Genomic DNA, 13,810 nt, shown 5'->3' with positions numbered 1-13,810 from the left:
GTACAGAGACTGTGACAATATTAATCACAGTGTTTAATCGTAGCTCGTTGTGAAGAAAGATTTGCAGTGACCAGGCAGTGGACTGTTGATCCTATGCCCCCAGCCTAGAGAGGTCACAATGATGGAGAAAGAAGTGGAGAGATAACGCATTATATGAGAGAGAAAGAGAGAGAACAGAGAGTCTGAAAAGAGAAAAATGAGTGAGATGTGAGAGAAGAACAGCCAGGGGATAGGAGACAGCAGTACAATGGTTCACTTGACTTTCTAACCTTCCACAGAGAAAACATCATCATCATTAGCGCAGCAACACAACAACACTACAGTAACTCTGTTCAGTCAACTCCAGACTGGAGGAGCCCTTTCTCTCAATCTCATGTTGTTCTGATATGATGAGAAAGAGGGGGAAAGGGGACATCCGTCTCTCTCTCTCTCTCTCTCTCTCTCTCTCTCTCTCTCTCTCTCTCTCTCTCTCTCTCTCTCTGTCTCTCTCTGTCTCTCTCTGTCTCTCTCTGTCTCTCTCTCTCTCTCTCTCTGTCTCTCTCTCTCTCTCTCTCTCTCTCTCTCTCTCTCTCTCTCTCTCTCTCTCTCTGTCTCTCTCTGTCTCTCTCTCTCTCTGTCTCTCTCTCTCTCTCTCTCTCTCTCTCTCTGTCTCTCTCTGTCTCTCTCTCTCTCTCTCTCTCTCTCTCTCTCTCTCTCTCTCTCTCTCTCTCTCTCTCTCTCTTGACATGGAAAGTAAACACTTACATTGTCAAAGTAAACATACAGTATAGCGACAATGGTCAAGTCAGGAATATACTAGACTGTTGGTAATGAAGCAATAATAATGATAGTGATACTCATATGAACACCAATTACAACATGTAAGAATAATAATAATAATAAAGAATAGGCGAACATGAATAATCACAATATACTTCTTTGTCACTGGCTGTCCCTCAGGTTGTGGCAGGAGGCCACAAATGTGGCTGCTAAAACACAGCATTTTGGTTTTTAACTAAGTATGTCCCTAAGTTTGTCTTCATCATTAAGTCTGTCTAATTCTTTGTATTGTTTTATCATTTTAGGGAAGAATGTATTTCTTATGTCAGAATATCTGTCGCAGTTTGACATAAAATGCAGTCTCTGTCTCTCCCTGGGGGCAGAATGAACACAGACTCCCTCCCTCCCTCCCTCCCTCCCTCCCTCCCTCCCTCCCTCCCTCCCTCCCTCCCTCCCTCCCTCCCTCCCCTCCCTCCCTCCCTCCCTCCCTCCCTCCCTCCCTCCCTCCCTCCCTCCCTCCCTCCCCCCCCCTCTCTCTCTCTCTCTTAGAGAACACTCTTCAGAGTAGAGCCTTCCCTAGGGCTTGATGAAGTATCTCCACTGTGCTGTGCAGTGGAGAAGAGGGTCTCTGTGGCGATAGCTTTTGTCTTTTGTTTGGGGTTAAACAATGGGGAGCCTAGTGACCGACCGGACACACTTACAAATAACAAGCTCTGTGTGTCACCGCCAGACTGACACACTGCCATCAACGTCTCCCACCTCACACTGCTTCACGGGAACAGCGGAGGAGGAGGAGGAGGAAGAGGAGGAGAGGGACAATGTATTATTCATCACCTTTCACTTTTCTCCATCACAGAAGAGAAAAACTCCTCCTTAAATGTCAACTGTTCCAAAGGTAGCTGAGGGAGAGGGAAAGACGAGTGTTCATAATGAATTTAGATTTAATTCACTCCAACACAGCCATGGCTGTCTGTTGTTTGGGCTGATTTAACACACCCAGAGTGTGCCTGCCAACCATCAAAGGCCACCACCAACAACAGAAGGGTACAGTCACACAGTCACTGAAGGTTAAGGACACACCTTCAGTCAATTACAGTGACACACAGCAACATTTCTGCTTCTGGTAGGACAAACCCACCAATCTGGGCCTTTAGGAGTAAGGGATGGAGACAGCACAGAAGCATCATTATCTTGTGTGTGTGTGCACGGTTGTGTGTGTGTGTGTGTACAGCCACAGCAGCAACATCAACTCATTCAGCAGGAGGTCCATTCCCTGAGCTCTGTTGGTTAACCCAGCTCCCAGAGAGCTGTGACTAGGAGGGAGGCAGGCAGCAGGCTGGGAGCAAGCAGGAAGGATGCAGGCAGCAGGCTGGGAGCAGGCAGGAGGGAGGCAGGCAGCAGGCTGGAAGCAGGCAGGAGGGAGGCAGGCAGCAGGCAGGAGGGAGGCAGGCAGCAGGTTGGTAGCAGGCAGGAGAGAGGCAAGCAGCAGGCTGGGAGCAGGCAGGAGGGAGGCAGGCAGCAACAAGCTGGGAGCAGGCAGGAGGGAGCAGGCAGCAGGCTGGGAGCAGGCAGGAGGGAGGCAGGCTGCTGGCTGGGAGCAGGCAGGAGGGACGCAGGCAGCAGGCTGGGAGCAGGCAGGAGGGAGGCAGGCAGCAGGCTGGGAGCAGGTAGGAGGGAGGCAGGCAGCAGGTTGGGAGCAGGCAGGAGGGAGGCAGGTAACAGGCTGGGAGCAGGCAGGAGGGAGGCAGGTAACAGGCTGGGAGCAGGCAGGAGGGAGGTAAGCAGCAGGCTGGGAGCAGCCAGGAGGGAGGTAAGCAGGAGGCTGGGAGCAGGCAGGAGGGAGGCAGGCAGCAGGCTGGGAGCAGGCAGAAGGGAGGCAGGCAGCAGGCTGGGAGCAGGCAGGAGGGATGCAGGCAGCAGGCTGGGAGCAGGCAGGAGGGAGGCAGGCAGCAGGCTGGGAGCAGGCAGGAGGGAGGCAGGCAGCAGGCTGAGAGAAGGCAGGGGGGGAGGGCAGGCAGGAGGCTGAGAGCAGGCAGGCAGCATGCTTGGAGCAGGCAGGAGGGAGGCAGGCAGCAGGCTGGGAGCAGGCAGGAGGGAGGCAGGCTGGGAGCAGGCAGGATCGAGGAAGGCAGCAGGCTGGGAGCAGGCAGGACGGAGGCAACCCAACTACAATGTGTGACTGTCAGCTTACATGGACCCTGAGCTCTGGCCGAGCCTGCCCTCCACACGTCATCCATATTGCACATCAGTCTCTGTAGCCACAAACAAACCAGACAATTTAAAGACACAGCACGGGCCTCAAACTAAGCACACACCACACACCCACAATAAACACAGCCACATGTAGAAGCATAGTATGTAGGGGATGTGTGTGTGTGTGTGTGTGTGTGTGTGTGTGTGTGTGTGTGTGTGTGTGTGTGTGTGTGTGTGAATATATACACACACACTCAAGAGATTGTCTTCTGCTCTCTAGTCAACCTTAAACGTTAACTCATGCACAGGCAACTCCCTGATATCTTGTGTATAGAATCTATGACAAGTGAAGTGCTGTACAGAGAATATCAGAAACACAAGGGGACTTCCTATATTATGGCTTCATTGTCTGGGGAAAACTTAAAAGCTTCTCATTCATTTTGACCCATATTTTAGATCTGACAAACACATTAGCTTAACATGGTAAGTCCTCTGTAGGATCTTTTACAGTGTGTGTGAATAACATCGCCCTGGGCTATGCCTTAGCTCAGCTAAACTTGACATTATTTCTCTCATGGGTGTGTGTGTATGCGGTGTGTTTGGTGTGTGTGTGCGTGCGTATGGTGTGTTTGATGTGTGTGTGTGTGCGCGCGTGTGTGTGTGCATGCGTGCATGTGGTGTGTTTGATGTGTGTGTGTGTGTGCGTGCGTGCTTGCGTGTTAACCTTGTGCTATATTCCTGAGGGGATGTAAAGTACCTCTACACTTCACATCTAGCTTGTACTGATGCAGACTAATGGAGAATTCAATCACATATCTTACTCTGGTGGCACTTGCTAACTTTCTATGAATGTCCCTATGGCATGTTAATGGCAGGGTGAAGTTAAAACCCTTGTCTGGTTAGAGTATTACCAGCATTTCTGCGAGGATAGCTGTGCTGCAAGCCCAGCTTCAGACGCAATCGTTAGGCAAGGGTAATTTCAGTGTAGGAAAGGATGAAACAGCATCTGTGCCACCAGACCTGAGCCCTAGGACCTGAGCTCCAGGACTACCTGACATGATGACTCCTTGCTGTCCCCAGTCCACCTGGCCATGCTGCTGTTCCAGTTTCAACTGACCTGAGCCCTAGGACCATGCCCCAGGACTACCTGACATGATGACTCCTTGCTGTCCCCAGTCCACCTGGCCATGCTGCTGCTCCAGTTTCAACTTCCACCTGACTGTGCTGCTGCTCCAGTTTCAACTGTTCTGCCTTATTATTATTCGACCATGCTGGTCATTTATGAACATCTTGGCCATGTTCTGTTATAATCTCCACCCGGCACAGCCAGAAGAGGACTGGCCACCCCACATAGCCTGGTTCCTCTCTAGGTTTCTTCCTAGGTTTTGGCCTTTCTAGGGAGTTTTTCCTAGCCACCGTGCTTCTACACCTGCATTGCTTGCTGTTTGGGGTTTTAGGCTGGGTTTCTGTACAGCACTTTGAGATATCAGCTGATGTACGAAGGGCTATATAAATAAATTTGATTTGATTTGATTTGATTTCTATATGGCATGTGACTCAATGCATGAACTTAACATTAAAACATGGAACTCTTATAATCCAATTCTAAATGTATGTAATTCTATGATATCAACCACGGCTGGGTTATACCGTATTTTACGATATACAGGTATGGATGTACGAACTGGTTTGGGCTTTTACTTTACCTTCTATAATGGTACTTGAATGCTTGGTTTGTGAAATATGATACGCTGTGTGTAACGTCCATTTGTATAGTTTACTTAGCTACGTGAGTCATCTCTCTCCGGTCTCTCGCTCTCCATGCCACTTTCCATACAGAACTAGCCCCGCCCCCTGTCACTCAAGGAGTGCATTTGTTGTTCTTCTACCACAAGACACTGTGTTCAGTCTCTGCATGGTCAATACAGCACAATGTTGATGACAATGACGCTGTTTTCATGTAGCTTCTTAATATAAATCCACTAGTGTTCTATAATTACACTCTTAGTTTGTGTTTCTTACATCTGCAAGCTAGTTTATCTTTTCTTAGTAAGTTGGGCCTAAATCTTGTTAGCCGCAAATGCTAATCGCTAGCCAGAGCAAACGTAACTAGCTTTACAGCCTCCATGTTGTTTGTGCAACAATATCTTCTCAATCAAAGAGGAATATTCGAAGCAAGAATATGTTATCGATATGAAGTAGCTAAGAGAAAACATTGAATGTCGCTAACAATTATAGGGTCCCTTAGGAAACACTCATCAACACTTTGGTTCCTACCCTGTCACAATAACTCCTCCCTGGCATTTTCATTCGTTGTCATGTCAAACACTGAATTCAAAATGCCCACTATTACATTCTAAAAATCTATCTATTTCCATGATTCCATCAGTTCACTCAAGTATTTTGCCCTAAATCCCAAGTCAAATCACAATTATAACATTTGGTAAAAAATAAGGCCTATATTGTTTGCCCATATCGTGCAGCTCTACGTGGCAGTGCTGAAATGATCTCAAATGAGTGCAGGAAATGCAGAAAAAGAAACAAAAATTCAGACAATTATTTTTGAGTGAAGATTATTTGTGTAGTATAAAACAATCCGAATGGAGAGAGACTCATTGAAATCACTTAGAATGTATGTGTTTGCCACCCTAGGGTCACGCACTACTCATAAAGCAAATGTTTAACTTTTATTATTCAAAAACATAAAAAACCATCAAACCGTCCAATTTTTTTGTAAATACCGTAATAAGATATTTTGACCATATCGCCCAGCCCTAATATGAACATTTGGACCATGTATGATTAAGGAACTTCTATTGAGATATGAGAGGCCATGTATGCTACCTTTAAGTCCTACCAAGGGGCATTAAATTAAGTACAAACTACAAGAGCAAAATCTGTTCATACATTGAGGAGGAAAATGGAAAATGTAATTAAATGTGTCTCCTAATCATTATCTGACCAAACTCTGTACTCGATAGAGATTTAACTAGGTATGTTAACCGTGATACAAAACTGCAGTATATTAGTGTTATTCCGCCTGAAGAAGTCTATAAATGTGTCCCAAATGCACCCTACTCCCTATATAGTGCACTACTTTTTTTGATAGTAAAAAAACTGCACTATTTTTAGTCAAAAGTAGTGCACTGTAGGGAATAGGGTGCCATTTGGGACATAAACCATGTCTTTGTCCTAGTTCTGGTATTCTACCCATTCCATTTGGATAAAACAGTACCTTTTCTTCTTCTACCATTCTAAAGCAGCAGCACTTAAAATCCATTTCACCCATTCTGAGCAGCATAGCTCGACTCGCCGTTCAAAGCCTCATCCACAATTAACTAGCAGAGAGGATTGCTTAGAGGCAAACCCAAGTCCTTAACTTGCATTTTACATCTCATACTCTTCCCATTCAGAGGAAGTTAAATGTGTCAAACTACACGTCGGCCGCGTGTTTAAAGAATCTCCACGCTCCCATTTTAACCCTGTGGCTCCAGATCTCTTATTTTTTTCCCATCTCTCTCCCTCTCTGGCTTTCTCTCCCTCACGCCTGCTCTCTTTCTTTATGCCTTTTCTCCCTCTCTCCATCTCTTTTCCTCATCTAAAATCTGTCCGGTTCTCTGTAGGGCCGCGTAGTAGTATCTATCTCCCAAAATCCCTAGTTTGGACATCTGGATGCCGTGTGTCAAACGTGGGGAGAGGTGAAGACTGATACCCAGTGTGAAGTTTGTGATGTGTGTTGAGAGGGCCCTCCTGGAGCCTGCTTGGGCCTCACCACCTCAGTGGTCTTGACGCCACAGTTCACTGCATGACTGCTCCCGATGTCAGACGGCACCAAGTTGCTTTCAATCACATCACACACACACGTTGGGTACTGTAGGTCTGGCCAATACCCCTGTCTACGCTGCACGCAACTGGCCCACTATAGCCAACCTGTCAACCAATCAACTGGATGAAAAACCTACTGTATTCTCTCAAGACTTTCAGCTGTGTTTGCTTCAAGGAGATACGTTTTAGACAGAACAAGAAACTCAGTCAAATCTGTGATTTGTATTGGCACTAGTTTGTATGTTTGCTGCTAAGATAAGAGTAAACACAGTGTGCATCATGGGGCTTGAGATTGTTTCAGAAATGTTCATTTTCGTAACCGTAATTGTTATTATTTAAATGGTGCTTGGATTTTGTCCTCTTATTTTGATTCAATACACATTGTGCTGCCTGGCTCGGAGTCATGTAATGTTACTCGCCATAGACAAGACAAGGCTCTGTGGGAGCCGACACACATAATTTATATTGACTTATTGGCGAGGGGGAGAGTTCCTTCAGAAGAGGGTAACAACAAGGAGAGAGGTCTACTTCTACTGTTCTCCACTATGTTCTTTACCCTCCCCTTCGCTCTCCCCCTCCGTCTTTATATTGTCTCTTTCGCTTCCTCTCTCTTTCTAGCTCGCTCCCTCTCTTACACACGCACACACACACACACACACACACACACACACACACACACACACACACACACACACACACACACACACACACACACACACACACACACACACACACACACACACACACACACACACACACACACGCTTTCTCTTGCTCCCCCCTCCCATCTCTCTCCCTGTGCGTTCTATCTAGTGGCACACATCATTTTTCAGAAACAAGAATCACAGAGGAGCTGGTAGCTGGAACACCTGTGACTTGCAGCAATCTTTTCTGCCCATAATGAAGCCAGGGAGGAGCAGAGCGGGAGCAATTAAGATGACTTTCTCTGTTTGTCTTACGACTCTAGTGTTGTGCTCTCTCTCTCTCTCATTTTTCCCTCCGTTTTGTGTTTGTGTGCTTTAATTGAGTTTGGGTGGAGTGACTTTTCCACTCGAGTGAATGGAACAGGAGGGAACAGTGGGGGTTGAGATAGGAGGAGGTTGATGTGTGTAAGGTTTGTGTGTGATGCATGTGTGTAGAAGAGAGGGGGTGTTGGCATAGTGCCCGCAGAGATTCACCACACACCAACAGCGGGGTAAACAGCAGCATGTATGACATGATGCGAGTCCTGGTTAATATTCAAATTCAGAAACCAAGAGGAGACTATTAGCATTTAAGGAAGATATAGACTGTAATTAAAACAGTCAGACACACACACTCAAAAATGGAAGCAGAGATGGCTGTTTACACTGATGTTGGCAAGTTATGCTAATAACCATATGACAATAATACATGCATACTTAGAGAACACTTAAGATGGGTACACACAAAAGAATTATAGGTTAAAAAACAACGCATTGCTGGGTAGTGTACAGAACACACTGGGTTATTTTTGTCACCGCCAGTTGGGTCATTTAGTTGGGTTATTAATTTATGATCCAACGGGTCAGATCAGAAGACTGGAGGCGTGGCATAGTAGGAGCGTGGCTTTCAGATAGTTATTTTTGGCCACCCATGAGAGCAAATATTATTCCGGCTATGGATTACATAAAAAATACCCATCTGCTGGCTCAACCCAGCATGAAAGTGAATAAAAAGCCAACTAATAGTTAAATTAATCCATGTTTGGGTAATCCAAAGGTGTGGCCTATTGGGGGCATGGCTTTCAATTCGTTATTTTTAGTCACCCATGAGAATAAATGTCATTCATGTTCATCATATTAAGTTTGTACACTGCAATTTTCTATTTTCCTTCAATATTTTTGCATGGTACTATCCCAACATTGGGATAGGCATAAAGCGGAACTGACAGCATTTTAACAACATAACATCTTATTCAAATCTGTTCATATACACCCCTGGGAAGAGCATGATACCTTTGTTTTACATTTCTGACAAGAGAGCACTTAGATATGGTCATTTTGACATTTTCATACATTTACAGAATGTTTGGGAATTATGTGTAGTAAGGCATTTGTGAAAATCCGATAGCAATATAGAGTGGGAAAGCGGCCACTACAGTAGACACTGCAGTAAATAAAACATCTGTCTTGTCCAGGACAGGAGTCTACGGAGACTGGTGCGCCATAGCCAATCAGAGCAACAGTAGGCAAACAAGCCGTTTGCCACCCGGGCCTGCCATCATTCACTTTGAACTGGACTGTGTCTCTACAGACAGTAGCAACTGCGCGACTTTAGATCATTAGAACGCATTCTCCAAAACCACATAATATTTCTGCAAATATGACGGGAGCCCTCTTACATTTTGGGAACTTTACAGTCCTATTGATCAAACAACCATGAAAAGGTAGACGTTCTCTCCCTCAGTTATGCACATCAACAAGATCAACAACTAATGCTAGCCAGAGTGAGATGAGCTAAAATCTAATGAGGGAACATTGCACTGATGAACGATAAGGAATAGTCGCCTGCTCGTCCTTCTGCAGCTTGCCCGCCAAAACATGCTAGTCCTAGCAGTAGCCTACGAAAAGCGATATGAGGGGGAAAACTCAGTACTCACCCACTTCTCCAATGACATGACATCCTCCCAGCAGCTAGCTAAGGTTAGGCTCTGTGTTTTTAGCTTGCTAAATAAATAGCTAGCGACATAAAAAATACGCTAGCCCAGGGGTGTCAAACTCATTCAGCGCACGGGCTATAATTGAAAATACTATGAAATTGCGGGCCAGATTTTTATACCGTCCACTTATGTGCCTTCAGAAAGTATTCACACCCCTTCTTTTTCCACATTTTGTTGTATTACAGCCTGAATATTTAAAAAATAAAACATACAAATATCCATTTGAGCAAGTTATTAATTACACTTTGGATGGTGTATCACTACACCCAGTCACTACAAAGATACAGGCGTCATTCCTAATGCAGTTGCCGGACAGGAAGGAAACCGCTCAGGGATTTTACCACGGCCAATGGTGACTTTAAAACATTCACAGTTTAATGGCTGTGATAGGAAAAAACTGAGGATAGATCAACAACATTGCAGTTACGCCAGAATACTAACCTAATTGACAGAGTGAACAGAAGGAAGCCTGTACAAAATACAAATAATCCAAAACATGCATCCTGTTTGTAACAAGGCACTAAAGTAATACAAAAACAAATAGGCAAACAATTCACTTTTTTGTCCTGAATACAAAGTGTTATGTTCGGGGCAAATCCAATACAACACATTACTGAGTAACACTCTCCATAGTGTCAAGCATAGTGGTTGGTGCCTGCACCATGTTATGGGTATGCTTGTAATCATTAAGGCCTGGGATGTTCTTCAGGATAAAAAAAAACGGAATGTAGCTAAGCGCAGGAAAAATCCTAGAGGAAAACCTGGTTCAGTCAGCTTTCCACCAGACACTGTGAGATTAATTCACCTTTCAGCTGGACAATAACCCAAAACACCAGGACAAATCTATACTGGATTTGCTTGCCAAGAATACAGTGAATGTTCGAGTTACAGTTTTGACTTAAATCTACTTGAAAATGTATGTCAAGACCTGAAAGTTGTTGCCTAGCAATGTTCAAGAAAGAATTTGGAAGCGCTTTAATTATTTCGAAAATAATAATGTTTGCACAATCCAGGTGTGGAAAGCTCTTAGAGACTTACCTAGAAAGACTCACAGCTGGAATCGCTGCCAAAGGGGCTTCTACAAAGTATTGACCCAGGGGTGAGATATTTCTGTATTTCATTTTCGATAAACATGCAAAACAAAAAATCAACAACCAAAAAATGCTACTTTGTCATTATGAGGTAGGTAGATGGGTGTGTAGATGAGAAGCAATCAATTGAATCCATTTTGAATTCCGCCGGGAACGCAACAATATGTGGAATAAGTCAAGGGGTGTGAATACTTCCTGAAGGCACTGTACATAGGATGCTGAACGTAACATTTGAACATATTACGACAAAAGAAGAGATATATCATATTTGCCCAGCCATCGCTGCTATGCTTGCAGATGTACATAATATGCTGCGACCCTAATCAAAGAGTATTGTATAACTCCAAATAACAAAAAAAACGGAGCTACTGTATAGGTTGTTGTAGACTTAAAACACTGCATGGCTCACTGGTGAGATTGAATGCAGCATTAGTGTATGGTGCACTCAAAATGTATTGTAGTTGAGTAGCCAGTCTAGGCTACTGCTCAAATGTTGCTGTAATAGGCCAACATGTTTCTCCTTTGTATGATGTTATGTTGCAGGTTTTGTTATTTGGTTCATTATTGTCAAGCTTTAAAAACCAAAGCCAAACTGCAACATTTTAGTAACCTAGCTTAGACTGTGGCATGTGTCGGTACACTTTCCCTCCGCTGTGCGCTGTAAACGGGACACATGAAAGCAGCGCAATTGAAGTGGAATCCACCAATGAGAGCCCATTAGACAATGTTAATTCCCCTTTAAGGAACTCATACTATTGTGTAAGCCATATTAAAGCTGCAATATATAACTTTTTGGGCGATCTGACCAAATTTACATAGAAATGTGAGTTATAGATCTGTAATTTTACTTTTGATGGTACAATGATTCTCTACACAATACTTTCTTGTTTTGTCACAAACTGAAATTAGGCAAACTATTCACATTTTAGTAAACAAGGAAATGGCAAATCAATTTCTTCATAATGCATCTTTAAAGCTACAAAAGTGTCAGTGCTCAACCTTAACATTTGTCAATATAACAGAACAGATTAACCTGGATGACATTTACTCTCACGGGTGGCCAAAAATAACTATCTGAACGCCACACCCCTTGTCTTCTAATCTGACCCGGTGGATCATAGCTCAATAACCCAGCATCAACAACCCAACTTAAAGAAAACAATCGGTTGTTTGTGAACCAATTGGCTGTGTCAAAATAACCCAACATGTTCTGGTCAAAATGTATCCAAATTGGGTTGTTTTTAACCCAGCACTTTTTAGTGTAGGCCTACATAACAAGCACTGGTACTAAATAACTTCAACAAAAGGAAAGATGTCCAAGTCTTTAGTTCAAAGGTTGTGTATGTGTAAAGGAGGTTGTTCTTATGTTCTGTGGTTCAGCTTTCATTCCTGGCCAATAATTACTAATTTCTATGTTAATATGTGGTATGTGTACCTAACAATACACGTGGGTAGAATGATGTGTGTGTGTGTGTGTGTGTGTGTATATTTTGTGAGTAACCTTCTCCTAGTCCATCAGACTGTCAGAGCTGTCCCAGGAATTATGTCTCCACTGTGACATCTCACAAAGGAGGGGAAAACGGTCTACTGCTTTCACTCTTTCTCTCAATCTCATTCCTTCTCACTCTCCACCCCCTTTCTCCCTTCCTCTCTTTCACCTGAGGACAAACCCAGGAGTTAATCAGAGCTGACTGTTCTCCTGCACCATGTCAATTAAATCCACCACTGCTGCATCCATACTATGAAGACAACCCTACCGCTGCTCAGCTCAGAGCACTCCTAGTGGTGAAATGGGCAAACTGACTGACTGTACCCATCTGAGAGCACTCCTAGTGGTGAAACTGGGGAACTGTCTCCAGCTGAGCACACATCTTTGTCTCCATGCAAGTCACCCGTGATACACAGTACCAGTCAAACGTTTGGACACACCTAATCATTGCAGGGTTTTTCTTTATTTTTCTTATTTTCTACATAGTAGAAAAATAATGAAAACATCAAAACTATGAAATAACACATATGGAATCATGTAGTAACCAAAAAAAAGTGTTAAACAAATCAAAATAGATTTTAGATTCTTCAAAGTTGCCACCCTTTGCCTTGATAACAGCCTTGCACACTCTTGGCATTTTCTCAACCAGCTTCATGAGGAAGTCATCTGGAATGCATTTCAATTAACAGGTGTGCGTTGTTAAAAGTGAATGCGTTTGAGCCAATCAGTTGTGTTGTGACAAGGTAGGGGTGGTATACAGAAGATAGCCCTATTTGGTAAAAGACCAAGTCCATATTTGGGCAATAACAGCTCAAATAAGCAAAGAGAAATGACAGTTCATCATTGCTTTAAGACATGAAGGTCAGTCAATACGGAACATTTCAAGAAGTTTCTCCAAGTGCAGTCGCAAAAAGGATCAAGCACTATGATGAAACTGACTCATGAGGACCACCACAGGAAAAGAAGACCCCGAGTTACCTCTGCAGCAGAGGACAAGTTAATTCGAGTAACCAGCCTCAGAAATTGCAGCGCAAATAAATGCTTCACAGAGTTCAAGTAACAGACACATCTCAACATCAACTGTTCAGAGAAGACTGCATGAATCAGGCATTCATGGTCGAATTGCTTGGGCCAGGAAACACGAGCAATGGACATTAGACCGGTGGAAATCTGTCATTTGGTCTGATGAGTCCAAATTTGTATCTTTGTGAGATGTAGAGAATGGTGAATGGATGATCTTTGCATGCGTGGTTCCCACCACGAAGCATGGAGCAGGAGGTGTGATGGTGCTTTGCTGGTGACACTGTCTGTGATTTATTTACATTTCAAGGTACACTTAACCAGCATGGCTACCACAGCATTCTGCAGCAATACGCCATCACATCTGGTTTGCACTTAGTGGGACTATCATTTGTTTTTCAACAGGACAACACCTCCAGGCTGTGTAAATGATATTTGACCAAGGTGGAAAGTGATGGAGTGCTGCATCAGATGACCTGGCCTCCACAATCACCTGACCTCAACCCAATTTAGATGGTTTGGGATGAGTTGAAAAGCAGCCAACAAGTGCTCAGCATATGTGGGCTCTCCTTCAAGTCTATTGGAAAAGCATTCCAGGTGAAGCTGGTTGAGAGAAGTCCAAGAGTGTGCAAAGCTGTCATCGAGCCAAAGGGTGGCTCCTATGAAGAATCTCAATCTATTTGTTTAACACTTTTTTTGGTTACTACATGTTTCTATATTTGTTATTTCATAGTTTTGATGTCTTCACTATTA

General features: G+C 44.1%; 1 protein-coding gene across 4 annotated transcripts in view; it reads right to left on the bottom strand.

Moving 5' to 3' along the window:
• The window catches only part of LOC112215584 (partitioning defective 3 homolog), a 595,003-nt gene that overhangs the window by 185,710 nt on the left and 395,483 nt on the right, over positions 1 to 13,810 (bottom strand). The window lies entirely within an intron of this gene.

The sequence above is a fragment of the Oncorhynchus tshawytscha genome, linkage group LG16 (genome assembly GCF_018296145.1).
Source record: "Oncorhynchus tshawytscha isolate Ot180627B linkage group LG16, Otsh_v2.0, whole genome shotgun sequence".
Lineage (NCBI taxonomy): Eukaryota > Metazoa > Chordata > Actinopteri > Salmoniformes > Salmonidae > Oncorhynchus > Oncorhynchus tshawytscha.
The sequence above is the reverse complement of the archived record's forward strand: the minus strand, read 5'-3'. Positions and strand labels throughout refer to the sequence as shown.